Here is a 27,443-nt window from a genome sequence, read left to right as displayed (position 1 = left end):
ATTCTTCTTAATAGTTTATTTCATAGTATTGTCACATGTAGGGTGGTACGCGTGACGAAAATAACTGACTCTGGTTCAGATGATTGGATTTATTAGCACTTTGGTTACACACACTCTCTCTCTTAATTACAATTAATACAGCGCTATCGCTGATTTACGCAATTTACAATTCATCTTTGCACACGAACTAGGATTCTCCGTCTTCAGTAGTCATCTCCTTGCAACGGATCTCAACATAGAAACTAACGTTTCAAATCACTATGAACTCCTCTTGTTACTTCGTCTGAAATAACTCTTTACTCCTCTGTCCTAATCTATATTCAGTTAATCTTCACAATTCACTAAGAACACTCTCCATTCTCGTCCTTGTAATCTGTACTGCTGAACCCTCGTTGACTCTTCACTAATCAAAGCTATAACAGGTCTTCGTTTTATAGGCCCCGCACGGACAAGTCAGAAAATAGGTCACTTGTTAGCTATCTCGCCTGTCCATTGGCGCGCTGACTATTGCCTATCAACGAGCTATAAACATTCGTCCTATTGTTGCGTGCGCGTATAGAAGGGTTTTCATCGAGCCGTTGCCTGGTAACTTGTCACAATCTTATCAGTATCTAGAGTATATAGCTCCGAATGGTAGGATGGCTAGTGAACAGTGATTTGGAAAGGATCTGAAAGGAGGCCGTGGCTACCTACTTGAAGTTCCATCCTAGTAGTGTCCAGACTTTCATTCAAGGCAGTCAGTATCGTGGCCAGGATTCGAATCCATCACCTACAAAATGCAAGACCAAAGTTTTGCAGTTATGCCATCCTTCTCGATACTTTTCACGCAGTGACACGCACCACGCAGGACGCAACCCACGGTACCCATGCTATACAACTTACGCAGAATATTGTATGGCTCTTGCGGTGATGGACTGATATAATGCGATTTGGTTTGAAGTGTCTCCGGACATTTTTTTTTCCTTGGCACTACAGCCCCAGTGGGCCTAGGCCTACCTCCATGAACTTCTCAGTTCACTTCGGTTTTTCTAGATCTTACACATTCGGTAGGACTCCTTGGGCGGGTGATCAGCTCGTCGCAAGGCCTCCTCCTGTACACAGACACAGAAAAACGCACACAAATATCCATGCCCTGAGTGGAATTCTAACACACGATCCCGGTTTCCAAGCGAGCGAAGACAGTGCATGCCTTAGACCGCTCGGCTACCGTGACCGGCTCCTCCGGACATTTAGTGGGTTTAATTATTAATGGTTATGGACTTTCTGGATTCAGAATAAGAAGGGGCTCATTGAATAGCTAATCGTTTATCTGTTTCTTTTTTCAATGGCTCTTCCAGCCCATTTAGGGCCCAGGCCTTTTCTTAGGTTCCTTAATCATTCTTCTTGGGCGAGTGATCAGCCAGTCGCAATGCCGCTACCTAAACACAGGACAGAATAAACGCATACACACACACAAAATCCATGCTCTGAGTGGGATCCGAACCAACGATCCCAGCGTCCGAGCGAGCGAAAACAGTTCATGCCTTAGACCGCGCGGCTACTGCGACCGGCGAGCTTGTACCTGTATCTACTTCTCAAGCAACAGTTTATGTCAGGGTGTTAGTTTTTGCAGCTAGACGCTTTGGTTTTATTATCAGCCTTTCAGTAAACCCCGTAGCTGATGTACGGGACATAACCATAAAGATTCTACACACTGGTCGTGAGCTACTGCACTTATTCACAGTATATCAGGGTGTCTCTGCTTTCGGTGGGAGGCCGCCTGGCTTGTACCAGCAGCGCTTCATTAGACATGCTGGCTGAATAATTTAAGATTTGACTTGGCTGTGAGATATGTGGTCGTTGCTGGCGGCTGCGGCCTGAAGCTAGCACCAAGGGTGGTCAAAAGTGGGCAATGAGGAACGTGGGGCGCTGTGAATCACATTTCGGGATTTATTGAAACATCGACTTTTAAGAATCTCTGAATGTTACGAAACCAAGGGAATGAAGAGGATTGCTGTTTGCTGTTCTTCCACTTCACTTCACTTCACTTCGTGCTACTGAACTTCACTTCACTTCGCTTTACTTCACAGGGTAATCAGTGATATACGGAATGCATCTACAGCTATTTCACATTAGGAATTTGTACTTATTGATGATCAGATGAATAGCATCGAACATGTTCTAAAAATCATCCAACTGCAGCTATTTTCAATGATACATACATATATTAAAGCTTATAAACAGACCCGGAACATCTGTTGAAATACGATACCTACCTACCACTCGGCGCTACAGCCCTCGGTGAGCCTTGGCCTCCTCTACAACCAGTCTCCACAACCAATGCGTGCTGCCATAGGAATGGACCCACGCATGATGACCCGAGGCTGGTTGTTAGGTTTCTGAACATAATTCCTTTTACAGAATGAGGTTAGCCTCATGCCTAACCCCAACCTGGAGGACCATGTTATCTCTCTTAGTCTGGACTCTACCCTTTGACATTTCCGGTAAGGATGACCCTACCAGTAGTTAAACTACCGCCGGCATATCTCTCCAGGTCACAGAGTCACGCAAGTCCCACGGCCACGACAAGGTGGAGACACTTTTGGGGGGGTTGAAATATTAAATAAGTCAAAATACTCCGTGTATCTTGCAAACCTAATGCTTCGAAGTTTATCTATTTCATTGTCCTTCTAAGTTTCATTGTTTATGTACTACGAGTACAAACATACATTATGAAATACGTGGCTGCTGTTGACATTGTGAGAATACAATTGTACTACTTGCCACAATGCTGAACTCTTAATGAAATTGTCTCTCAGTTCAGGACGCCATTTCGCCTGTAAGTTGGGCCATAATTTAAACAATCGACCTGACATTTTATCCACTTCTTCTTTCCCTTCGCCTGTCCATATGAACCGTTCTGAACAAGAATTATACGGCGACACGCCTCGACGGCAATATCGTCGTCATCAGACCAAGTTTAGCATTTAAGAAACACAGAAAGTAAGAGATATAATCGTAAAGTAACTTCCGTTATAACACTTCATGTACTAAAGCGGTCTGATATTGTGGCCGAAACATGTCACCATATAATAATTTCTTCAGAGCAGTTGAAAGGAATACATGAGACACAACAATTACGCAATTAGAATTAACATTTTATTTTTGAAACCTTATGATTAATCGTATTTAGCTCTGGATAAAATTGAAAACAGAGCATGTCTTATGCAGTTTCTTGGTAGCAGTTTCACGAAGGGAAAAGTACTGGGCTCTATCACATAAAATATTCAGCTTGTATACTTTAACATAAATCTTACACGACAGATTCTGAAGAGGCGGAGTGAAATGGAAACTACAATGATTTAAACGAAGCAAATTTGATAGTACTTGCTCGACCAAGAAGAATATTGTTTTCATAAAGTTTCCATCGATTTTAGCGTCATTTCACAAATTGTAAATATATTATCTTTTCTTCAGACAGAGAAATGCGAGGGACATAAACACAAAGAGGTTTACTCAGAATTACTGGGTTTTCAGAATTTGTCCATCCTCCGGTATTCTAAAAACTAGAAAACACGATGTTTCGGAAACTGGATCTATATCCTTCCTCCGGTGAGGGTGAGACACCTACTCAGTTGGGCCCCTTAGAGAGAGCTGACCTCAATCACTCAGTCTAAGGGACTCAACAGAGTAGGTGTCTCACTCTTCACCTGAGGACAGAAACAGATATAGTTTCCTAAACGTCGTGTTTTCTAGTTTTCAGAATACTGGAGGATGGACAAAGTCAGAATACCCAGTAATTCTGAGTATTGTTCACCATCGCCAGAACCCTTCAGAATATACAAAGACTTTTAATTCTTCATTACATGAGAGATAACCTCTCGATAGTAAATATAAGTTTCTTAAAGGGCGTAACAGGGGCAGGCGGTAGCGTAGGTGTTGAGACACTATGCTACAAGATGGAAGGTCGGGGGTTCGAATCCCGATGAGGTCATTGTTTATTTCAGTTGACCCAATCCTTCCAGCCGAGCTATGGTCCTGGGGTGGACTCAGCCTCCAACAGAAATGAGTACCAGAAATCTTCCTTAGGAGTAAAGGGCGGCCGGCGGGTAAGGCTGAAAAACTCACCACCATCTGTAAGTCGATCGTCTATAAAATGTGGGAGCCTCGACGCCTCATAGCGCTATAGGCCTCAACGGCAGTTAGAGTGATAATTTTACCTTTCTTGTAAGGGCGTAACATTGTTGTAGTTTATGAAGACATGTAGTATTTTTTTGGAGTTCTTGTGAGTTGAATTTAATAGCATGTACCCTTCAATGCTGATAGCGTACCCTTATAAATATAACTCGGCTACAAGATGCTAAGAAGACATCCTCAAGTACGAGGATGCACGTATGTTTGGGTGGAGTTACTAAGACGCCTACTGCTTTAAGCAGTATTACCATTTCCTAAATTCTTAATTTAATCGCATATTCCAATGTAAATATTTTTATTATCTTAAGGGCTAAGATGTTATGAAAGGGGAAAAATAATAATATAGTCCATAAATATATCATGAGCTGTCATTATTGCTGTTTATTACTATTGTTCTGTGAATGTTTTGAATTACTTTTTCTGTGTTTAGGTTTTTGTGTCATAAGAAATAACTTAAATAAGTTATAATCGTAACAGGTAAAGCTTACCTTGTAGAAATTTGAAGATCTCACAGCGGTGGTTCTGGGATGTACCTCCGTGAAGTCAGTTGAATTTCAACCTACGTTTGGAAAGAACATGTCTTCTTCAGCATAGGGCAGCGAGCAGAATTCTGTTCGGTGCCTGCTTCATTCTGGTGTCTTTTTCGACTTACTCTTTAACCATGAAGATGGAGGCGACACAATTCTATGAAAAATCGATTTAATTTCAACGTACTATTTGGCGTTATATTCCAGAAAACAGAACTTTTCAAAGCTTACATTTGTCGGTTAATTCTTAACATATAATAAGTGATTTAAATCTTTCTTCTAAATCCATTTTAATATATCCCAGTTTATGATAACAGAATTATTTATAAACCTGTAGTCATCCAAAATCAATTATTCGTTATTTCATATTTTTAGATGCCTTATGAAGAGGAAATTTCAGGAAAAGCGCTGTATGCTTAAGGTGTGTTGATGATTCTGATACTGAAGCACTTACCTCTTAAAAAAACAAAATAAATTACCTTTAATTTTTACTGAGATCAGTATTAATGCAGAAGATGCAGGGGGAACTGGCCTCATCAAAATGTGAGCCTATATATCTGTGACGGAAAGCGACACGCTGCTTTCAAACTATAACGAAACACTCAGGTTTCCTCCCTTTTTGTTTTCAGCCCTAAAATAGATTACATAGCAAAATATGTCACTATAAACAGTGCCTCAAGACACAGATCTGTTTGTTTACTTGCGTAACACTATAAACAAAATGTTATGCATTCATTAATTTGTTTCTAAAGCATATTTTAGTTATGTTTTGTGCTGGAATTTCTGCAATTATGTATGCATGCTTAAGCAGAACAAGAGACATACATATTTTCTAAAATCTCCTCGAAATATACATATATTGTTCTTCAGTATCATGGCGTAAAAGTCTGCAACCTCAAGGTTACATGCTGCTGTTTTATAATAATAAATACAGACCGAACAAAAAACAACGTAACCTTCACCGCCATAATTATTATTAATCTGTTAAAAGATATTTCATTTTCTGTGTCAAGGTTGGCTCAAATTATTATGCCCATGAAACGAAGAAACGAGTCGTCTGAAACAGAGGATAAATATCTATTTAAAGGAATTTTATGTTACAATGGAATACAGTTATTAATTTGACACACATTTTTCAGGCACAAAAATTCACTTACTATAGTTAAGACTCCTGGAAGTGAAATTCACTTCTTTTTGTATGAATGTAAGAACTGTATGCTTATATCATAACGACACCATTAGCAACAAATTCATGTGTTATTTAATGACGCTGTACCAGTTATAAGAAGAGAAGTTAATATGCTAAGGGACACCAATTTTAATTTTCGGACAGGACCGCGTAGATTCTTCATCTACATCTGGTGTTTCGGCACAAATTTCAGTTGCCATCATCAGTAAGAGTAACTGTAACTTTCGTGGAGATGCTGGACACGAAACCCGATAAAATCTGCGAAACTAACTTTAGAGACTAGGAGTAAGAATTTTGTCCAATTCTCAAAACTGAGGACATATTTAGAATCTATAATTGTATATAATACAATGTTGTAATTTTTGCTTTATTTTAATGCAATTTCTCCCAACTAAATTGAGGGCAAACGCACTGTACGTGGTACAACGAAATATGATTCGACAGCCCTGTCCACATGACAACTTTTCATTTCCAGCGAATTCTACTTTTGATCATAAATCCAACTCCGAAAGGAAATATAAGTAAAATGTAAAATATTTCTATTAATTTACATAATATTTATCAAAGTTGTAGTAAAACAGCTTCCATGTACATTAACAGCTATCCAGTTCGTCGGTTTTTGTGTGAAGAAAGATTTTTATTATATACGTGTATAAAGACATAAAAAAGACAGCCAAGCTCTTGTTGAAAACGGGACTACTGTACACAAATAGATTTTGTACTATTAGTGCCTACTAATTTTCTATGGAATAATGTCTCCCTTTTCCCAAAATCCATTCTCTTCCTTTCCCCAGTATTTATAATTCAGATCGTGTCCGCCGATGTCTCCTAACTTCATTATGGGTATAAACATGACAGACACCAACTGATCGATTCACTTGTACGTTCGTAGCAGCACAACAAGTTGTTAGCATTTTAAGTCTCCGTTGTCAACCATAGCAAGAGGGTACTCTAGCGAAATTGCTGGGAAGGGGGCAATTGAGAGTAGCGTGCTTAAATTTACATGGGTACATCCGCCTGTCTTATCACTGACAAGGATATATCTATTATTAAGTCAATTCTCGGAATAATGGACACTATTAAGTTGTCTTGCGACAGGCGAAGTACCTCGGCTTAATGAGGATAACTAATGAGACACTGCAACTTGACTTTTTAAAGGCAGTTAGTGCCACTTTCCCAAGAACAACAGGAACAGAAACTTCTGCTACTACTAATATTGTTAACACTACTACAACTATCACTAACACCGTTATATAGTACTGGCAGTAGTGCAGTTGAAATATTAATATGGAGTATTATAAATGATTTGGTTGGTAAGGTATTAAAAATAATATCAACAACGACGTTGAAACCCCCCCTTGCGAGGTGTAATAAGATTTTTTAAAAAATATTTTAATAGAATTTTTTTGGTTTAAATTAAGTGAACTACAGCATGTGTTATTTTAACACAAGCCAATTGACTACGATTATGACGTTTTCAATCATGAAGCTTGTAGTCGCATATGTGACGAATGGATAATATTATTGCAGTGTAGCAGTTTTAGCATAGTAAGACACCTGAAGATGACCATTTATAGTCGAAACATGTGTCGAAAGTGAAAGTTTAAGGAAGAAGGGACGATTTTTTGCCTTGCTGACGTACTGTGTAGTACAACAAACAGTTTTAGACATAGTAATGCAACAGGATGCTTGTATATTCAAACTTAGGGGGTGTACATCCCTGAGTCGTAATCGACGTGTAGTTGGCAGAAAGGGTCAAACGACAGTGCGTACTACATTTGGAGTCTTGCAAAATACCAAGGGCTGTCAGTGACCCAGTGGTCTCTCACTTGTTACAGAAATCCCGCTTGCTGTATCTGATTATATGCAGACGTTCCAACGAACCCCGCTTTTAAAGCAGAGCTAAAGTCAGTAGAGGAAGAGTGGTTCATGTAACATTACAGTCTTCCATGTTATACAATTATCATATTGCTCCAAGTAAGAAACTTGGAAATTTCACAATTGTAGGTGATGTATTAAAAAACCGAAGTTAACGGCCGTGGGGATCCGTTGCGCTGATCACGCGACACCCTCTATCCGCTAAAGTTGGCACTAACTTCGCCGATAGGCGGCGGTCGCTCGGTCGGTATAGTTCGCTCGCGGATTAAAGCCACGGAGTTTCTTCTTTGATAAGTTGCACGCATGATTTTCGAATTCTGTGGCCATTCACACTGAAAATACTCTCAGTCGTGTTCACACGAACATACTGTCCCGTGTATTAATGATTATAGACGAGTATGATTTTTAGATGCTGAAACACAATACAGTATTATAGACGGGGCTTGGGTTGGTGAATAGATTTATTGGCCACTTACAGGTCGTAACTTCAAATAACTATAACACTATTGCTAATTTCCACACTACAAATCGCTCCACACAGTCTTCTCAATCTATTCCTACTACTCTTAACTATCCGTTTCCTGGCAACGGATTTATAACACAGGAACTATGAAAGTCTCACTAAATTACACATTCCCAATATCGATATACTACAGCACATGTAACGTCTTCTCACTCTGTTTCCACTAGTCTTTGCTTGGTAACCACTCTCCACTATGGCTAGTCTTCTGCAGCATTTCCACTAGACGTTCCCTGGCAAAGAATCTTAAAGGAGATTTTCCAGCTTCCGTTGCCCTATCCTTAACACTCCAAAATTGAACCCTTAACTGCCCTGCACCGCCAGTTGTCTTCAAGAAACCCCACGGCCTGGACCACGCAGAAAACACAGCCTCTACTGTTGAACCGTGTCAAGTCAAGTCAAAGTCATGTTGCGACTGACGGTCAGTCAGTCTGTCTTTCTTGCTGTCGAGCCCCGGCTGGGGCTAATGACCAGATGTTACTTTTTAAGTGAAAGTTACTGTCCTGTCCATGTTGGACGCCCTCTCTGACGAGAGGTCGGGTCTGCCCATTGCATATCAACGGTCGCTGCGCGAACCACATAGAAAACACAGCCTCTCTGTTGTTGAGGTGTGTTTACTACGGGCACATGTTTACATAGCCGTTGCATAGAGAGGTGTTGCTTAACCACAATGATCTATCGTTGCGTGTTTTACATAGCAACGGCCACTGTTTGCAGAGTCACCACTTAGCAAGAGGTGTTTTCCTACGTAAGGCAGCAGACCCTTTTTCAGTCGTGGTGTGCAAGGACACATAACCTTACCCTTACCTATATGTTGTCCAGTAGCCTGTCCTCTGAATCAGTCAGAATACGTACACGCACCAGATGTTCACACCAAAACGTTCATGATTGGTGAACAAACTTAAAAACAAAAATCTAATAATTCCTGTTCTACATAACGCTGATTCTGATAGTTCGGCAACAAGTGGCACACAGTATCTCTATTAGTTTATTTAGACTGCAGTCTTCTTCGTTTTGAACGGTCCAGTTAGTACGCGGATACCAACATTTTGGAGGAATGTAAATACTGACTCCTTCTTCAGGGTGAAAATGTGTAAGATGCGGAATCGGTTGGGATAAAGAAGCAGATTGTAAGGGTTGTAGTCACTCAGTTTCTTGGGTGAACAAGAAAATGACTTAAATAAAATAATCGATTTCTCGCACGTCGACTCTCAAGATGGTGGCAATTAAGTTCCACCCAAAAGTTGACATTCTTCTGCAGGACTTCATGATTTCATAACACTGTAGACTACAATCTGCATAATATCATGGCCACAAAATATTCAAAATTTATATTTTAACATATTTTCCAGTTTGGCACTGGGCAAAATCTTTGAAGTTATCAAACATCCTAGTTGTTAAGCCAATATTTCAATATTAACGTATTAATTTTGTATTTTCTCTTCCTTCTTCACATTAATAAAATCAGATCAGCCTGTTGGTTACATTATGATGCAATTTTGACAGTCATATTTACTTGCGAGTGTGAAATGCAAGAGATTCCTGTGGCACGACAAAGCATACGACTTCCACATTTGAACTAATGTATCCTAGAAAGACTAAATTGAAAACGATGAAGACAAAGAATAAGCGAGCTCCCTGTGAAAAGAAAAGCGTGACTAGAATTATACCTGCAGATCTATCGCTGTACAGCCCTTTGTTGGACCTTAGCCGCATTTTCAGTTTCCTATATACAGTCAATAGGACTCCTCGGACGAGGAATCAGCCCGTCGCCAAGCCGCTACCTACACACAGAACAACACAAACACAGATAAACACAGACAGACGTCCATGTCTCAAGTGTGATTCTAACCCACGATCTCAGTGTTTGAGCGGGCGAAGACATTTCATGCCTAAGACCGCGCGGCTGCTGAGATCAGCACCAGCAGTTGCGGTTAAGTATATTTATTATACGCGTAATTGTACGTACAAATTTTACTAATTGCGTTATTTGCATCTATAAGTGCGTTGTCACTTTTATAGCTCAGTCGTACACCTATACAATGAAATATCATAACTAATGGGACTAACATCGCAAAACGACTTTTAAATGCAACTTGAAAGGAGGAAAGAAAAATCTTCCTGCGACGTGTATACACTGATTTTATATAAAGAATATATTCTATTATAATATTACCAAGTAAGACAACATGTGCCGGTCACTGTAGCCGAGCGGTCTAAGGCATGCACTGTCTTCACTCACTCGGAAGCCTGGATCGTGGGTTCGAATCCCACTCAGGGCATGGATGTTTGTGTGAGTTTTTCTGTGTTTGTGTACAGGTAGAGGCCTTGCGACGAGTTGATCACCCGCCAAAGGAGTCCTACCGAATGTGTAAGATCTAGTAAAACCGAAATGAAACGGAGGATTTCATGGAGGTAGGCCTAGGCCCAACTGAGGGCTGTAGCGCCAACGGAAAAAAAAAACACAACATGTACCACTCCCATACCATAACACAGTCCGGACGCCCAGCGACAGTAATGCCAAAGCCCTTCTCTGGACACTGTCCTGAGCCAGATTAATCTACTTCATATTCTCTGAAGCCATGTTTCACTGTTGAATTTGAGGTTCACACAGCGGTGGTTATGAAGATTTCCATCTTATGAGACATAATGTCGTTTGTTCCTTTGAAAGTCAACAGACATTTCGGAGGAAGATATCACCAGCATCTTTAGAGTCGAGGGGTAATCCAAGTAAGAAACCAGCATGAAGCACGAAGCAATAAAACCTTGTGGAACTGTTTCATGCCTATTTCTTTCTTGTATTAATCTTTGACTCTCAAGATGGAGGCGTCATGTTCCTCCGAAACGTCGGTCAACTTGTGCTTGACTACACGGCGTTATATCAGAGAAATCTGAGCCCTTATATATCCCATTGATCCATGAATTATCTTTTGGATCATTCGTCCATCTCGAAGCTAATTCCTTGTAGCGAAACAAGAAATGTTAATGTACAGACGTGCTGTCTGTTGTTCGCTAGACCTTCCAGATTTGTGGAAACTGTTAAGCTAATCGTAAGGAGGTATAAAAATACTGCCGTTAGCTATATGAAACAGAATTATTCTACTCAGTAACTACTCTACAACTACTCAGTTAGCCATGAAATCCTCCGACTTTCATGGAATTCGAAAATTTTGTTACCGTGTTCAAAAGATCGCACACTGGACGCCATCTTGAGCCGGATAAGTAGAACCCGTACTCTCACATCATCAATAAGGAACAGAAAACTTTCCAGACTGCCTTAACTAAGTGAATTCCTTACACTCGGATTTCAAACAAAAAGTTATCGTAAGAGTTAATGGTTTTAGCTGACGTCAGTGACGTCATTTTTTGCGAACATGTATGAATAACAGAACTATACAGATATCTAGAATTAGACATTGTTCGTATAATTCTTGTCTGAAATTACAGTGAGCTTTCGTGAAGGCCATGCAGTTGGCAACGAAATATTTTTAAGACATTCTCGTTTCGTTCAACTACTTGTTGTGCTCGGTGAATGTGTGGAAACGCGGTAAGCAAAATGTCCGCAAGTGCAGGATCTCAGCAGTTAATCTCATGAAGAATTGGGGTATATTTACACAGAATCTGCCAGGAAGCAAGTACCGTTTCATCTTGTGTCTCAACTTGGCAAAATAATTTAGGAACGCATTCCTGCACGGCCTGCTTTATTGTCTGTTGTTAGCGCTGAGTATAGATGGTTCAGGGTTTACAAATTTGTGTGTACGAAACAAATTCATGTCTGAAGTTTCTTTCTCGGTCAAACCTTCGGAGCCCGAACATTACAACTGACGACCTGACAAATGATATTGTCACGTGTATCTTGGTAATATCACAATAAATAATCTGTCCTGGATTTGATAACTCAATTTATTCAATAATTTCCACGTCGTAATTACAATTCGTTATTACACTAAACACATCAACTATTGGACAGCCATGAACGAGGTCTTCGTGACGAATCTCCTCGAACAGTGTTCACTGCTCCCTATATAGGCTCGGCACGGACCACCACAGAAAATACATCGCTGTTTAGCAACAGATATCATGTATTGTTGTCAGGCGTGTCCACCCATGCATTTCCCAGCAACGGACGCCCTATATTTTTGGATTCTCGTTGGTTGGAACATGTTTACGTATTCGCCTCCTAGAAACTGCCCAATCTGCCACAATTTGAATGGATAATGGTATTCTTCACATTTTCTTTGCACTGTAAATATCTACTTTTGCACACATTTCAAGAAACATTTCGAAGAAATTGGCAAATGTAAAATAAAATCCGTTTGGCAATATCCAAACGTACCCTATTGACGTCACATTTTCCTAGAGTGATGTCTTCCGAGAACCAAACACAGTCATGTTATGGTCATTAGCACATTCTCTGCATTATTTTTAAATACCTCTGACCACACAATTCATGAGCCAGGTAAAAACAAGAAAGAAGTTATGAGTCTTTCCTTATATTAACAAAATCATTTACCCAGCAACTGAAAACATACAAGCCTATTTTCCACATTGTGAGGATCAAATAAAATTAAAGGAGAGTGAAATGTAGTATTCCTTACACGAGTTCTCTATTTTAGTTCAGACATAAGTAAATTCTGAAAACATTTGCCAGATAAAAAACTCCGTGCCCTATAGTCCTCAAGCGAACTATACCCACTGAGCGATCGCCGCTTATCGGCGAAATTAGTGCCAACTTTTGCGGATAGAGTGTGTCGCATGGTCAGCGCAGCGAATATCCACGGCTGGTATTCTCCTTTTTATTAGACCGGAGCCTTTTTTTTTTCTTGGAATGGCCTCTTAGTTATCCTAACGAGGCTGAGTGCACCCCGTTCCAGACCCACTACTTCTCAGAAAATCTGGTAGCGCCTGGAATCGAAACCGGGACCTCTTGATCTGTGGCCAGTAACTCTGACCACTAGACCACAGAGGCGGTCACATTTTCCGGATACTGTAATATTTTATGTGCTCTACAGTTATAAAAGTATATTGGCCAAACACGGATAAGGGCTACTGCCCAATTGGGTTGACACAAAACGAGATGGCATACATTTATTTCTTCATCACTTTCGGCTCAATTGTGAAGCACCAGGAAAGCAAGCTTTCTCTATTTATATTCTGATCGGAACGCAGTTATGATGTCGTTATCTTCTTCTTCTTCTTCTTCTTCTTCTTCTTCTTCTTCTTCTTCTTCTTGGATCTATCCACATATTATTATTACTATTATTGGAGGGGGTGGGTTTCCCCATGCACTGCGACTAGTTATTAATCTATTGTACGTCCCCCTTTAATATTTTACTAGTCGCCATGCCCTTCCAGTACTGGTGCGTGCTATCAACCCCGTTCTGCCAGCGAGGTCAGCCCTCTCTGGCAGTGGAAATTACTTGGGCGGGAAACTTTGCCTAATTTTGCTCAGAGGTCTCCTAGAGACATGAGGTTCTTTTACGTGCCGTTAATCTACGACACGGGACACACGGCTTAAAGTCCCTCCCGGAGGACTTGTTCCCTGAATTTTTCCGCCCTTAAAAATTCCATGACCTCCGCCGGGTTTGAACCCGCGTACCTCGAGTCATGAGGTGGCCACTATCTATCCACATAAATTCGGAACAATATTTTTAAATGAACCTCTTTACAGTAATCTTCTCAACTTCATTTCATAACAGACTTCTCACCTTTTACACTATTACATCATACACAGGACCGCAAAGTATGCCGAGTCAAGCAATGTTTTAACTAACATTCAATTGATTTTCTTTACATACATGCAATTTTTGTCTTCCTTTCGCTTCCTATTAACTCCTCATAAATTGTTCACTTTCTGCTTACAAAACTTGACTTCTTATACTTCTTAGATTTCAGTTCCTTTACAAGTCCCCTTCAGCTTCGTAGTTATACAGAACAATTAATTCTCTCCTGTCTGACCAACTGTATGAATATACATTAATCAAAGGTAAGACATCAGGCTATAATCTATTTGTTCATCGGCCGGTACGTGTTACCCATAGCTACTGTTTGCATTTCGAGTTAAGTGAAAATGCGAAATTTCAGTTCTCTTCCACAGGAAGATTCGTAATGATTCAGTAGATTTAAGTGAATAGCTTCGATAATGCCACGTATAAGGAACAAATCGCTCTTGAAATATGAATTTACTGTAGAACATGCCACGGAAAGGACGTCACGCCACTGATTAGCTGTATGCTCAGAGTCACAATAGACAACGATAAAAATAATTAGTGACATAATGTATACATGCTTTGTATTGGACGGCGTTTCGATTGCGCTACTGGCTTTGTATGTAACACTATTATCATTTAATTACTTGTTTACATGCTATATATTTGGAAAAATATCCTAATTTCCTTTCGATATTGACTTTTTCAAGACAATTTCATCATCAGATGTTCNGTCTCAGTTAGTTAGTTAGTTAGTTATTGGAGAGGGTGGGTTTCCCCATGCACTGAGACCTGTATTGGTCCATTGTGCTTCCCTCTATGATTTCTACCAGTCTCTATATCCTACCGGTACTAGTGTTTACCATCAGTCCCGCCCAGCCAGCGAGACCGGCTCTACTAGCTGAGAGGTATCTATAATGCTTCCCCCATCTACCGGAGGTATTAGAGACTGCTGTTGGGCGGGAAACGTCCGTTAATTTGGCTCAGTGACATCCTTTGGAGACATGAGGTTCTTTTACGTGCCGTAAAGCTACGACACGGGACCCACGGCTTAAAATCCTTCGCGGAGGACTTGTTCCCTGAATTTTTCCGCCCTTAAAAATTCGACGACCTCCGCCGGGTTTGAACCCGCGTACTTTGAGTCACGAGGGGGGAACGTTACCTCTAGACTACGGAGGTCGCTTATGTTCACACGTAACTTATTCTCTTCAGCGTAAAATATACATTTCAGTGAAAACATAATGATAGGTTTCGAGCAAAGTAAACACTTCTACGAAAGATGTAGGGACGATGATTGTAGGTGTAATAAATAGAGATACATGGCTTACAAATGAATGACTTTTGTACAATCAGAGGTGTCTATTGCTATAGACATAGCGGTTGACGTTAACTGTGAGTGACCGACATTTATGGAGTACGAATACAAGGAACATATGAAAATTGTAATCCTGTATTGAAGCATCCTGTTGCATTACTTTATTTAAAATTTTTATTGTACTACACAGTACGTCAACAATGCAACAAATTATTCCTTATTTCTCACATTATCACTTTCGACATAACATGTTTCGGCCCTAAATGGCCAACTTCAGGTGTCTTGTTGCATTGTTGACGGACTGTGTAGTACAATAAAGTATTAGAAAGCTGTAAAGCAAAAATAACCAGTAAAAACAACATTTTAAAATAAGAAGTAAAAGCGCTGCGTATGTCAGTAATAAGTTTAGCACAGTTTATCGAGTCAGATTGTGATGTTTAACTTGGAGGTACTGAAAAACTTGATGAAGAAATAACCAACTAATTAACTCACTAACGAACAGCTAATATCATCTTCTCAACTCGGCCGCCCGCGTTCAATCCAAGGCTCTCCATGCTGAACATGGCGCTGGGACACGTTTCCTCTGATCACTTTCATTTGCCTTGCCAATTCCCATTCAACCAAATGCTCCAGTTCTCCCATCTATCATCCGATGGTTCTTTCAATAGGGCATATAAAAATACCCCAGTCTCACCCCATCCTGACTGACTCCGTGGCTTTTAGTCCGCAAGCGAATTATACCGACCGAGCGACCGCCGCTTGTCTGCAAAGTTAGTGCCAACTTTAGCGGATAGAGGGTGTCGCGTGGTCAGCGCAACGTATCCCCACTGCCGTTAATCTAGGGTTTTCCTAAGAACAGAAAATCAAGGAAGCAAAAATTTTTGGCATTGGAATCTCAAAGTTCGACGTCACCCAAACAAAATTTTGTCAGTAGTCCTAATCGTGACTCAAATAGAATTAGCTCGCCACATGAAACATAATAAGCCTATTTCAAGATCCACATAATCTTATTATTTCACTAGTAATATTCTTTATGGTTTTTATTCGGCAAACCTGTGAGTCCATTCTCTGGTAACCGAATTAAACTTCGGAAGTCGAACTGTGTTAATAAGGGAGAGTGCAACATCTCCAATGCTATCGTTAGTCTCGAGTTGGAATTCGGTAATTGATAGTATCTTGTAAAAGTCTGCAAACAGTGCAATAAAGAAATTTAATGACCTGAGTGTGTGTTTCGTGCCGAGATCTAAGAAGTTGAATGAGTGGAGCAGCATGAGGCAAAAGAAAGGTCCAAGAAGAGCAAGTTTCCTCTTGTAACGAACCACCATCTATCGGGCTTGCACACTGCTATATACAAGTCAGAATAATTGATTGCAAAAGCACAGGAAACGCATGCAAACCAATAATTAGGAAATAAATTGTTCCAAACTGGTCGGAAATCTCATAAAAACTATTAATAAGGATATAAATTAATTTCATAAAGCGCAAGGAATAAAATTAAATTGACAACATACAGCCTTTAAAAAAAACCTATGCTCGTATGGGAAATTAACTGCTTGTATTTCCAGATATTTTCACGAAAACTTACGGAAACGAGTAATAGTAAAATTTATTGATACCGATGTTTTAAAAAATGAAACCAATAGAAACTACTTAACCCCGGCCACCTTTTACCCCCAAGAATATTCCTGGTACTCATTTCTGTTAGAGTCTGAGTCGATCCCAGGACCATAGTGCAGCTGGAAGGATTTAAGTTAATTGAAAAATTCAGCGACATCATCAGGAATCAAAACCGCGACCTTCCGACTTGTAGCATAGTGCTTCAGCCAACTACGCTACTGCGTGCCCCGACAGGCAATGTATGGCGTGAAATTATTCTATTTCTCTGTAAACGGTAAAGTTATGCTGCCCCTATAAACTCATTACCTTGCGGAAAGTGGTTTTAACGTAAATATATTATCATACTTATATAGAGGGGAATTTTCATCTCATCTTACCTATGATTTACGTGCACCTAAACGTCAATATATTACATGAACAACCTGGCAGGAACGTGGCTTGTAATGGCCGATTACATTGACAGATAATTGCGCGTACATATCTGTCAGCATGCCTCGCCACCTTTGTGTTGCGTCGCCCCCAAGAACAGATCTTTCTTAATAATTGTTTGTAGCGAGCACCCATATATTATACCTAACCTTTAACACCTGAACTCACACACATGCGGTACTTGGTAAGTCAAACTGGCTACTTGACTTTCTCTGTAAACTATTAGAAGTCGTATTTCTATCCCGAGAGCACAAACACGTTTAGCTCTTGGAATCCCAGAGACATCTTCTTCAGGTCCCAATAGGACAGATCGAACTAAATGCATTGGCAATAATTAGAGAATATGAAAAAAAATTGAATTAAATTTGCATACAAATTATTAATTTTCTGTGACTATATTGGAGAAATTTCTTTGGGCGTTTTCGGCTCCATAGAATTATATATATTACTTTTCGGGGCCGGCTTTTGTTTCTGTCTTGAGATAAGAAAATAAGGGTGCCCATCTTGTGGCCCCCCTTAAATAAAGCTACTTCAGTTTCTCTATAATGTTAGTGCAGACGAAAAATTGTATGTCAATTGAAAATTACAGTGAAACCCCACTGATTCCGATAACTGTTTTCTTTTGGGCATTACGACCTTGATGACCACATCGCCGCAATCAGCAAGCTGTAATAATAGACGCGTACAAAAGAGGAATACAAACCAAAATAAGTTTATTTTCAAACACAGCCTCAGTAACACTAAGTACATAGGCTACATAAAATCTTTTTCTAGGACTGATGTCAAAACTTATATTTTCAAATTTTATGGCGAGTAATTTTTAATATGATAGGCAATCTAGGTTTCAAGATAAAGTTTTATTACCTAAAAAGACAGGTGATGTCTATTTTGTAACTTCTCTGAATACATTTTCAGTAGCACTTGTATAATTCGGACTTCCAATAAACTGGACAAGGGTTCGCTCCAAATTAGTCCGAATTAGTGAGGTCTTACTTTAATTCTTTTTTAGGATGTGATACATGAAAGACAAAAAAACAAGAAAGACGGAAGATCTGGGACTGACCAGCGTTCACAGCTACTGCTACATATTAATTACGTTAATCTGAACTATATTACATCTCTCATATAAGAAATAATCATAAATAACAGAAACAAGGTGTAACATTCTGTAAAAAAAAATGAGTTTTTGTCCTTGTTACTTACAGAAATTAGTAACGCTTCGCAATGTAAACACATAGGCAGGCATTAGATTTACTGCTGAACAACATTGTTACACTGGCAACGTATATATATATATATATATATATATATTTTTTCCTTGGCACTACAGCCACAGTGGGCCTAGGCCTACCTCCATGAACTTCTCCGTTTCACTTCGGTTTCTCTAGATCTTACACATTCGGTAGGACTCCTTGGGCGAGTGATCAGCTCGTCGCAAGGCCTCTACCAGTACACAAACACAGAAAAACGCACACAAACATCCATGCCCTGAGTGGGATTCGAACCCATGATCCCGGCTTCCGAGTGACCGGCTGGCAACATATATATACTCGTATAAAATAAAAGTAAAGCTATCCCTGTAACAGACCGTGAAGGCCCATAGGGTTGTGAGACGTTGAGGGTCCCACATTATCTAGAAAATCGGCTCAAAAATGGCGGTAAGGTTGTCAGCCTTACGCGCCGGGCGCGCTTTACTCCACAAGAAATTATTTAATTAATTCCTGGGACTCATTTCTGTTAGAGGCTGAGTCGACACCAGGGCCATAGTACGGCTGGAAGGATTAGGTCAATTGAAAAAATCCAGTGACCTCATCGGGACTTGAACCCGCGACCTTCCTGCTTGTAGCATAGCCCCTCAACCTACACTACCGCGTAAATATAATATCTCATCTTAATGTTTCAAGAAATTTAGAATTTTGCTTAACGTGAATTTTAATTTTATTGATAGGAATTAAATACTAGTTGCCGAGATGATACATACCAATGTGCACCTTCCCACAATTAATATTCTGGAAGGTGTCCGCAGGTTCGCCTGACCCCTCGGGCAGTCTTTAATTGCAGCTGTCGGCATGGAGGATAGGGGCGTTCACTGTAGTGTCATATACGCGAATGCACCTCATTGGTTCCTGTTCATAGTACGCCACTTTGTTTGTGTAATTTGTTGGTTTCTTTTATCTTTTAGTGTGAAGAAATGAAGCGGGTAACAGACATGTTGACTTCCGGTAGGCGGGTTAATAGCGTGTGGGTACACAGAGGCTATTGGCTAAAGCATAAGCAATAAAGAAATTATTACTATCTGCATAATCTTAAGGTGATTATGAGTCCTATGCTATCATGTGGGACGAGCGAAAGAACTCTTCGTTTCTCATGCACTCTTACATTTATGTAGGTCCTAAGTAAGGAGGAGTAGAGAAAATGTTAATTTAAGAACTTATGTAATAAAAATTAGAATGAAGTAAATTGCAGCTGGAAATAATTAGGGTCTATATGTAGGGTAGCTAAACTATTAGTTCCCCTGCAGGCCAACATCAGAAACTTTGAAGTTAATTGTATAATGAATAATTTTTTTACATAAATTAAATAATGGAAAATTCAGAGGTCTATCTGTTCCTTTTGTGGGTCTACAAATGAGTTATTTTAAATAAAATGCCTGTACGCTAACAAAAACTTTACAACTGTTGAACTAGCTAACTTCATGGACCTGAGCCCTTCTTGGGAAGCTGCCAACTGTACAGCTACTCAAGAAGTTCCCAGCATTTTATGGAACCCGAAGGTTCATTACCGTGTTCACAAGAACCCTCATCTGGTCTCTATCCTCAGCCAGATCAATCCAATGCATACCGTCCCATTCTATCTCTGTAAGATCTATTTTAATATTGTCCACCCACCTACGCCTTCGTCTTCCTAGTGGTCTCTTTCCTTCTGGCTTTCCCAACCAATATCCTATATGCATTCCTTATCTACCCCATTCATGCTACATGCCCTGCCCATCTCATCTTCCCCGACATGATCATTCTCATTATGCTTGGTGAAGAGTACAAGCTATGAAGCTCCTCATTATGCAGTTTTCTCCAGCCTCCTGTCACTTCATCTCTCTTCGGTCCAAATATTCTCTTCAACATCCTGTTCTCAAACACCTTCAGTCTATGTTCCCCCCTTAATGTCAAGAGACCAAATTTCACACCCATACAGAACCACAGGCAAAATTATAATTTTGTATATTCTAACTTTTGTGTTTTTTGACAACAGACGAAAAGACAAATGTTCTGGGCTGGATGGTAGCAAGCATTACCAGAGTTCAATCTCTCTTCTTGTTTTCCTCTTTAATCAGGTTTTGATTTGTTATAATCGTTCCCAAATATCTGAACTGTGCCACAATTTCAAAACATCTGTTAGCTATCTTTGTTGTGTGTCATGATTTTACCCATCTTTCTGGTGATGAGACAGTAACATATACTTAGTTTTCTCCACCAGCCACCTTACTAGCAGCAATTAAAAGTTCCGTGTTTTTATTTACGGTATCTGTACTATCACCCAGTAGATTCACCATCATCAACATAGACCTGCAGCTGATATGTCCCATTTAATGTCAGTCCCACCCGGTTTTCCTGGGCCTTCCTAATGGCGTATTCTAAAGCAAAGTTCAGGAACAATGAAAATAAAAAATCTCCTTGTTTCAGACCATTCTGATTGGAAAAATTATGAGACAAATATTTATCTGTACTGACTTTACTATACGTTTCACCTGAACACATTTCAATCAGCCTAAGTAGTTTCATGGATACCCCAGATTCTACGTATGATTGTATTGTATAGTATTTCCGTTCTAACTGAATCATAGGCTTTCTTGACGTCTACAAATAGCTGATGTACTGTCTCATTGTGCTCCCATTTTTCCTCCAGTATCTGATAAATGGAAAATGTCTGGATCAGCAGTTGATCCGTTACGTTGTAACCCTCAATAATCATCCCATTGGATAAAATTGTGTATGACGTTGATAGCAATGATATCCCACGATAATTATGTACTACAGTCAGATTTATCGTCCTTCTTGTGAATTGGTACAATTATAGACTCCTTCCACCGATGAGGCAATTTTTCCTTATTCCAAACAAAACTGATGAGCTTATGGGTCTGAGACTGTTATATTTCACCACGTGGCTGAATCAGTTGTATACAAAATGTAATTCTACCATATAATTACAGGGTAAGCATGTTTCTTTGATATGCCCTTCAGAATCTTAATAATTAGGCTGTTTGTGTTACAAAGAGTTCAAGGAACTACATGTCACAGTATTATTGTGGCAAAGGCCTAGCCATAGCTCAAGTGGTTAGTCGCTGGCTTCCCACCGCGGCGTCCCGCGTTCGATCCCGGGTCTGGTCAAGTGGGATTTGTGATGGACAAAGTGGCACTGGGGCGGGTTTTCTCCAAGTACTTCGGTTTCCCCTGCCAATCTTCATTCCACAAAATTATCCATCATCATAATCACCCCTGCCAGGCTACAATAGGACAATCAGTGGCCGCCGTACCGAGTGGACCCAGATGGACTCCACCCCCTCCCAAACTAAGCGAATTAAAAAAAAATATTGATGGCAGGAAAGGAAAAGTTACAAAATTGTGGTACATAGGTTTAAGTGGCAGGATATTCAAACTATGCATTTTCTGATAATAAAAATTTGGAGAGGAACAGCTCTCCTGACGTAGGTCTCGATATTGATACGGATATGACGTTACTATAAACCAAACGTGCTTCTAAGCAATGAAAAAAAGGCTAAATGGCTAGGAAATGTATTTGTTGTATATTACGAGAAACACAAGACGAAACTATTCTATCCACATTTCGCGGGCGTGTGTAGACGTTTACGTGAGAATTTAAGCCACATTTGAATAAAAGTATTTCTTGTCTCATTCTTTCCAACAAATTCAAATTTGCTATTCGTTTCACTTCTGAGAAGCTTCTGTTCCCCATCGAATACATGAATGAGATGTAAGTGGAAAGATATATTTTTTCTTCACTCCTATGTTTAAAATACAATCACCGTTTGGTATCTATTTCCTTTTATATCCCTTTGAATAAGTTTTCAGATTAGCTACGTGCTACTTGTGAGCAACTATCTATGAGTCTATTTATTCTCCTTTTCCAGAAGGATGCAGTCTTAGTGGGCCTCTGTGCGCAGAAGAATTTTTCTGCCTTGTATCCCAGATAAGGCTGCTTGGTCGCCCTGTGCAGAATAGTGCACTGAATAACGAATTAGGAGCCCTAAATTAATGGAGTTAAAACAAAAAATGGTACCGTGAACACCTATGTAAAAATATTTTGTTTAAATTAATTTAGTGGGGGGTGGAGTCCAGCTGGGTCCACTATGCACGGCGGCCACTGATTGACCCATTGTACCTGCCCCGGGTAATAATGATGATGGAGAATTTGACGGGATGAAATTTGGCAGGCGAAACCGAAGTACTCGGAGAAAACCCGTCCCAGCACCACTTTGTCCACCACAAATCCCACTTGACCAGACCCAGGATAGAACCCGGGCCGCCGCGGTGGGAAGCCAGCGACTAACAGCTTGAACTATAGAGGGGCCTTAATACCTATGTAACTGAACAACTAAATCCATGAAGCGGGATCCTTCTTTATTAGCTGATATTCGCTCAGCTGTTCAAGAAATTTCCGACCACTCATCAATTTTTCTCGTATAATGCAGAAAACTATGATCTCGTTGCAGATTCTTCTGTGCTTTAATGACTTTCAGGCGGGAAGAATAACAGATACACATTTAGGACACTCGAAGTATGAACACGTTTCCATGTTCAGGACTATTGAAAGCAGCAATTCATCAACCAGGCCGTGCGTGCAACATCTGTCTGTTCACCAGAGGACTGCAAATTTACATCCAATAGTAATAGAAAACAAGAAGTTCTGAGAAGAACTAATCGCCTACTTTCCTTGGATGCGACACGGGCCGCATAGAAAACGTCTCCAACAATTCTTTTGTTACCTAGCAACGTTAGGGGAATACACAAACAGAGTCAATGTTTCTCCTTTGATAAGACATGGACCGCACAGAAAATGACGCGTCCAACAATTCTGCTATTACTGTCTGTATTCGTTGCTGCGAGAATATGTTTACCGAGCCGTTGCCTAACAATGAAAGGAGGTATACACTTAACAGAGCCTTTTCCTAATAACGATAGGTGGGATAAATATACGGACACACAGACTGCGGGGAGGGACTTAGGAAGAACACCGTTGATATGGGGATAATATATGATAATGGGGATATATATATATACTCACAGACAGCATGGGGATCACATAACCCTATTTTAATTTTTTCTGGATGTGACGCTTTATTTCTAATTGCCGTATACAGTGGTCGTCTACACAACAATTTTATAGGCACTAAAAATAGAACTAGGTAACAGGCCATGAAGTCCCATAAGGGTGTGAGAGATCGAGGGTTCAACATATTCTAGACATTCGGGTCATAGATGGCTGTAAAGTTGTCAGCCTTACGCGCCGGTCGCCCTTTACGCCCCAGGAAAATTCCTGGTACTCATTTCTGAGTAAAACCCAGGGCCATAGTGCGGCTGGAAGGATTAGGTCAGTTGAAAAATCCAGTGACCTCATCGGGAATCGATCCCGCGACGTTTTTCTTGTACAATTTATCTATCTATCTATGGCTCTACATCCCTTTCTTTGGACCTTGGCCTCTTTTTCTGTTTCTTGATCTTTTTACACATTTGGTATGACTCCTTGGACGGGGGATCAGCCTGTACCAGTAAAGTTAGTACCTCCTCACACATTTAAACCCCATTTTATTTTGTTGATTTATGGTGTGAATTATTCTTCTAACTTGAAGATAGAGACAATGCTTTTCTCCGGAACATGAGTAAATTTTACAACACTTCTAACATAATTTAAACACCAGAAGATAATACCGTTACAGGCATCGCAGTCGGAACCTCCAGCCCAAAATGTCGTGAGCTGTGCCTTAGAAAACTCCTTGCTAAACTCACAGACCGGGCAGTTTGTAGTACGAGTATAATAATATATTTGAATTGCTCTCAAATTATTGCTTTGTGCATAAGTACTTACAGTCTGAATACATCTGATTCGTATATGTCAATTTAACGTATATAATAATTTATGCTGTTCCCCAAGTTGCCCTTTCGTATGAAGATTTACGTCGTGGTATGTTATCATACATAATACCACACCCACCAGCATTTCTTAGAGTAAACTGGTATAATTGAGTTGTAAGGCTGCCGCTTTATTGATTAAACAATAGGAGTCATTAATATCCCGGTTTGAATTCAAAAGAAGCATCTTTTATAACGTTAAGCACAGTAACAGCTTGAAATCAGAAACACATTAACTAAAAATGAAGTCCACGAAACAGATTTCTTCTTTAGAAACCAGTGGTCACGCAGCTGGTTAAGAAATTCCATGTCATTTACCGAACCAGAAGGTTCTTTGCCATGTCGTCAAGAACCCTCCATTGGTCCTGACCTGAGGCAGAAAAATCCAGTCCAAAACCTCACACTCCATTCCTGAAAATTAGCCTTAATCTTCCGTCACAGAAGTGCCTCAAAAGTGGTCTTTTATCTCCGCATTTCCCATAAAAATAACCGCACGAATTTCTCATCTCTTCCGTATCTACTACGACCTCCTTCATATCTCGTATGTATCTATGGCTCTGCAGCCATAGATACATACGGAGTGCAGCGGACTTCGGCCGCTTTTTAGTTTCTTGATTTTTACACCTGCTCCTCTTAGAGGCCAATTCGACCCCAGGGTCATAGTGCTGATGGAAGGATTAAGTAAATTGAAAAAAATCCACCTCATCGGGATTCGATCCCGCGACCTTCCGGCTTGTAGCATAGTGCCTCAACAAACTACGCTACCGCATGCCCCAAATGTAACAAAATACAAGGTGATAAATGAAAAGGGGGAAGGAATATTCACATAGAATAAAGAAAGTGGGGTGAAGGTTATATGTAGCTGAATGAGGAGGAACATACCTATCTAACAGCAGATATGAAACTGAAAAATTTTATATGTTATTTTGTGGCTAAAACACAGTTTTGAAAAAAAGGCTGCTGTTGCTAAATGCATTTTACAGCAGCATCTGTTGAGAAGATTAACAGGAATGACAGCTGACGTGTCGAAAAGTAGCTATGCCCCTGGATAAATGTGGATAGCTAACACCAATCAAGCCAATACTTCGCAGTGACATCTATAACATCATTTTCGGAAATTAAAATATTTTCGCCGAAATTTATAACCTTTAATCATAGTGGATTGGGCTCATTCACAACACGCGACTGTAATATTATTCTTCAAGTCCTACAAATTAAGACGAACGTATTTATTTTAACACGTTAAAAAACACGATCATTTTAGTCTCTTAACCCGGAACCTATGTAACGGCATTGGGGTGGGGTTGAGCCAAGTACGCATTATTTATATCACTGATCAGGCGGGTTTGTTGCCTGTCGTTACTTTAATTATTATTCTGTCCCCTCGAAACATCTGGGGCTCCCGCCTCCATTGCAACATGAAATCAGGTTCAGGGGTACCAAAGCTTAAAAAAAATTGTTTATAAACTTGCTATACAAGATTCTACTGACTCTGTGACTAACACCATGTTAAAAATATTGTTCGCTTTTTTTTTTCTTTCGCGCTATAGCCCCAATTTTGGCCTCGGCCTACCTACATGAAATTCTCCGTTTCACTTCGGTTTACTAGATCTTAGACAATCGGTAGGACTCCTTGGGCGGGTGATCAGCTCGTCGCAAGGCCTCTACCTGCATACAAACACAGAAAAACGCACATACACAAGCACCAAACATCCATGCCCCGAGTTGGATTCGAACCCACGATCCCAACTTCCGAGGGAGCGAAGACAGAACATGCCTTAGACAGCTAGGCTACGGTGACCGGCTCTGCTTTGCCTAGCTAATCAAAATATCACACTTTTGTGTAATAGGATTACTAATCACTATAAGAAATCCCTGTCTTCAGGTCCTAGCCACTTTTGAGTTCCTTTTGGTAAAATAATTTGCTGAAACTCGGCTCAAAATCTGGGCTTGTTCTTTTTATTTCATTTATTTCTTTCCCCCCTCGCTCCAACTTTGGAGCACGTGATCAGCTCGTCAGTTTCTTGATCATTTTACAGACGGTAGGACTCCCTGGACGGGTGATCAGCTCGTCGCAAGGCCTCTACCTAAACACAGGACAACATAAACACAGAATAAACGCATACACACACCAAACACCCATGCCTTGTGTGGGATTCGAACTCAGGATCCCCGCTTCCGAGCGAGTGAAGACAGTTCATGCCTTAGACCGCGCGGCTACTGTGACTGGCTGTTTTTAAGTAAACAGCTTTAAATGTCCTAATTCCTAGAGTGTAGGCTCGTAATCAATTATGCAGAGGTTCCTAATTTTTAATTAATACATTCTAAATAGCAAGTGCTCATTTCTTAGCATATTTTCTTGAAGTAGGCTTATACGATCTCCTTCCTGTCTGTGTATACGTGTATCCTCCTTATCAACTTTTGAATATCTTGGTATGTATATCATGGCACCTGAACTCATCTCAACGGCGTACTTCTTAAATGCCTCTCATCAGTCTGTGTGTCTGTATGTGTATCTTGCTAGGCAACGGCTCTATAAAATCGTTACCGCGGTAACGATTACACACTCAACAATAGAATAATTATTGGAGGCCTCGTTTTTTATGCTTTCCGTGTCGTATCAAAGGAAAGTAGAGGATTAGCTCTTCCAAGAACTTCTTGTGTATTCTGAAAAAAAAGAAAGATTTATTTTACGCCTAAAATATATTTAGTCTCTCTTATATGTCTGTGTTTCTATTAAAATATACGATATTCACATCTGTGCTGCACAGGTTTATGTACTACAGGTAGACAGATAGTTCGGAAGTACCTACCCACCTACCGCTCGGCGCTACAGCCCTGGGTGAATCTTGGCCTCCTCTACAGCCAGTCTCCACTGCTCTCTATTCCTCATCTTCCCTATCCATCCTTTCTCCTTCATCTTCTTAGTTCGTAAGTACGCT

At 40.2% G+C, this 27,443-nt stretch overlaps 1 long non-coding RNA gene across 1 annotated transcript in view; it reads right to left on the bottom strand.

The window, feature by feature from the left end:
* LOC117283181 overlaps positions 1–19,406 on the bottom strand; it is a 37,765-nt gene extending 18,359 nt beyond the window's left edge. Inside the window, exons 1-2 of the long non-coding RNA XR_004514197.1 lie at positions 19,338–19,406; positions 4,662–4,857 (exon numbers count right to left, since the gene is read on the bottom strand). This is a non-coding gene — a long non-coding RNA (uncharacterized LOC117283181). The remainder of the gene's footprint in view (positions 1–4,661; positions 4,858–19,337) is intronic.
* Positions 19,407–27,443: the final 8,037 nt, after the last annotated feature.

This window comes from Cryptotermes secundus, unplaced genomic scaffold, assembly GCF_002891405.2.
Source record: "Cryptotermes secundus unplaced genomic scaffold, Csec_1.0 scaffold304, whole genome shotgun sequence".
Lineage (NCBI taxonomy): Eukaryota > Metazoa > Arthropoda > Insecta > Blattodea > Kalotermitidae > Cryptotermes > Cryptotermes secundus.
The sequence above is the reverse complement of the archived record's forward strand: the minus strand, read 5'-3'. Positions and strand labels throughout refer to the sequence as shown.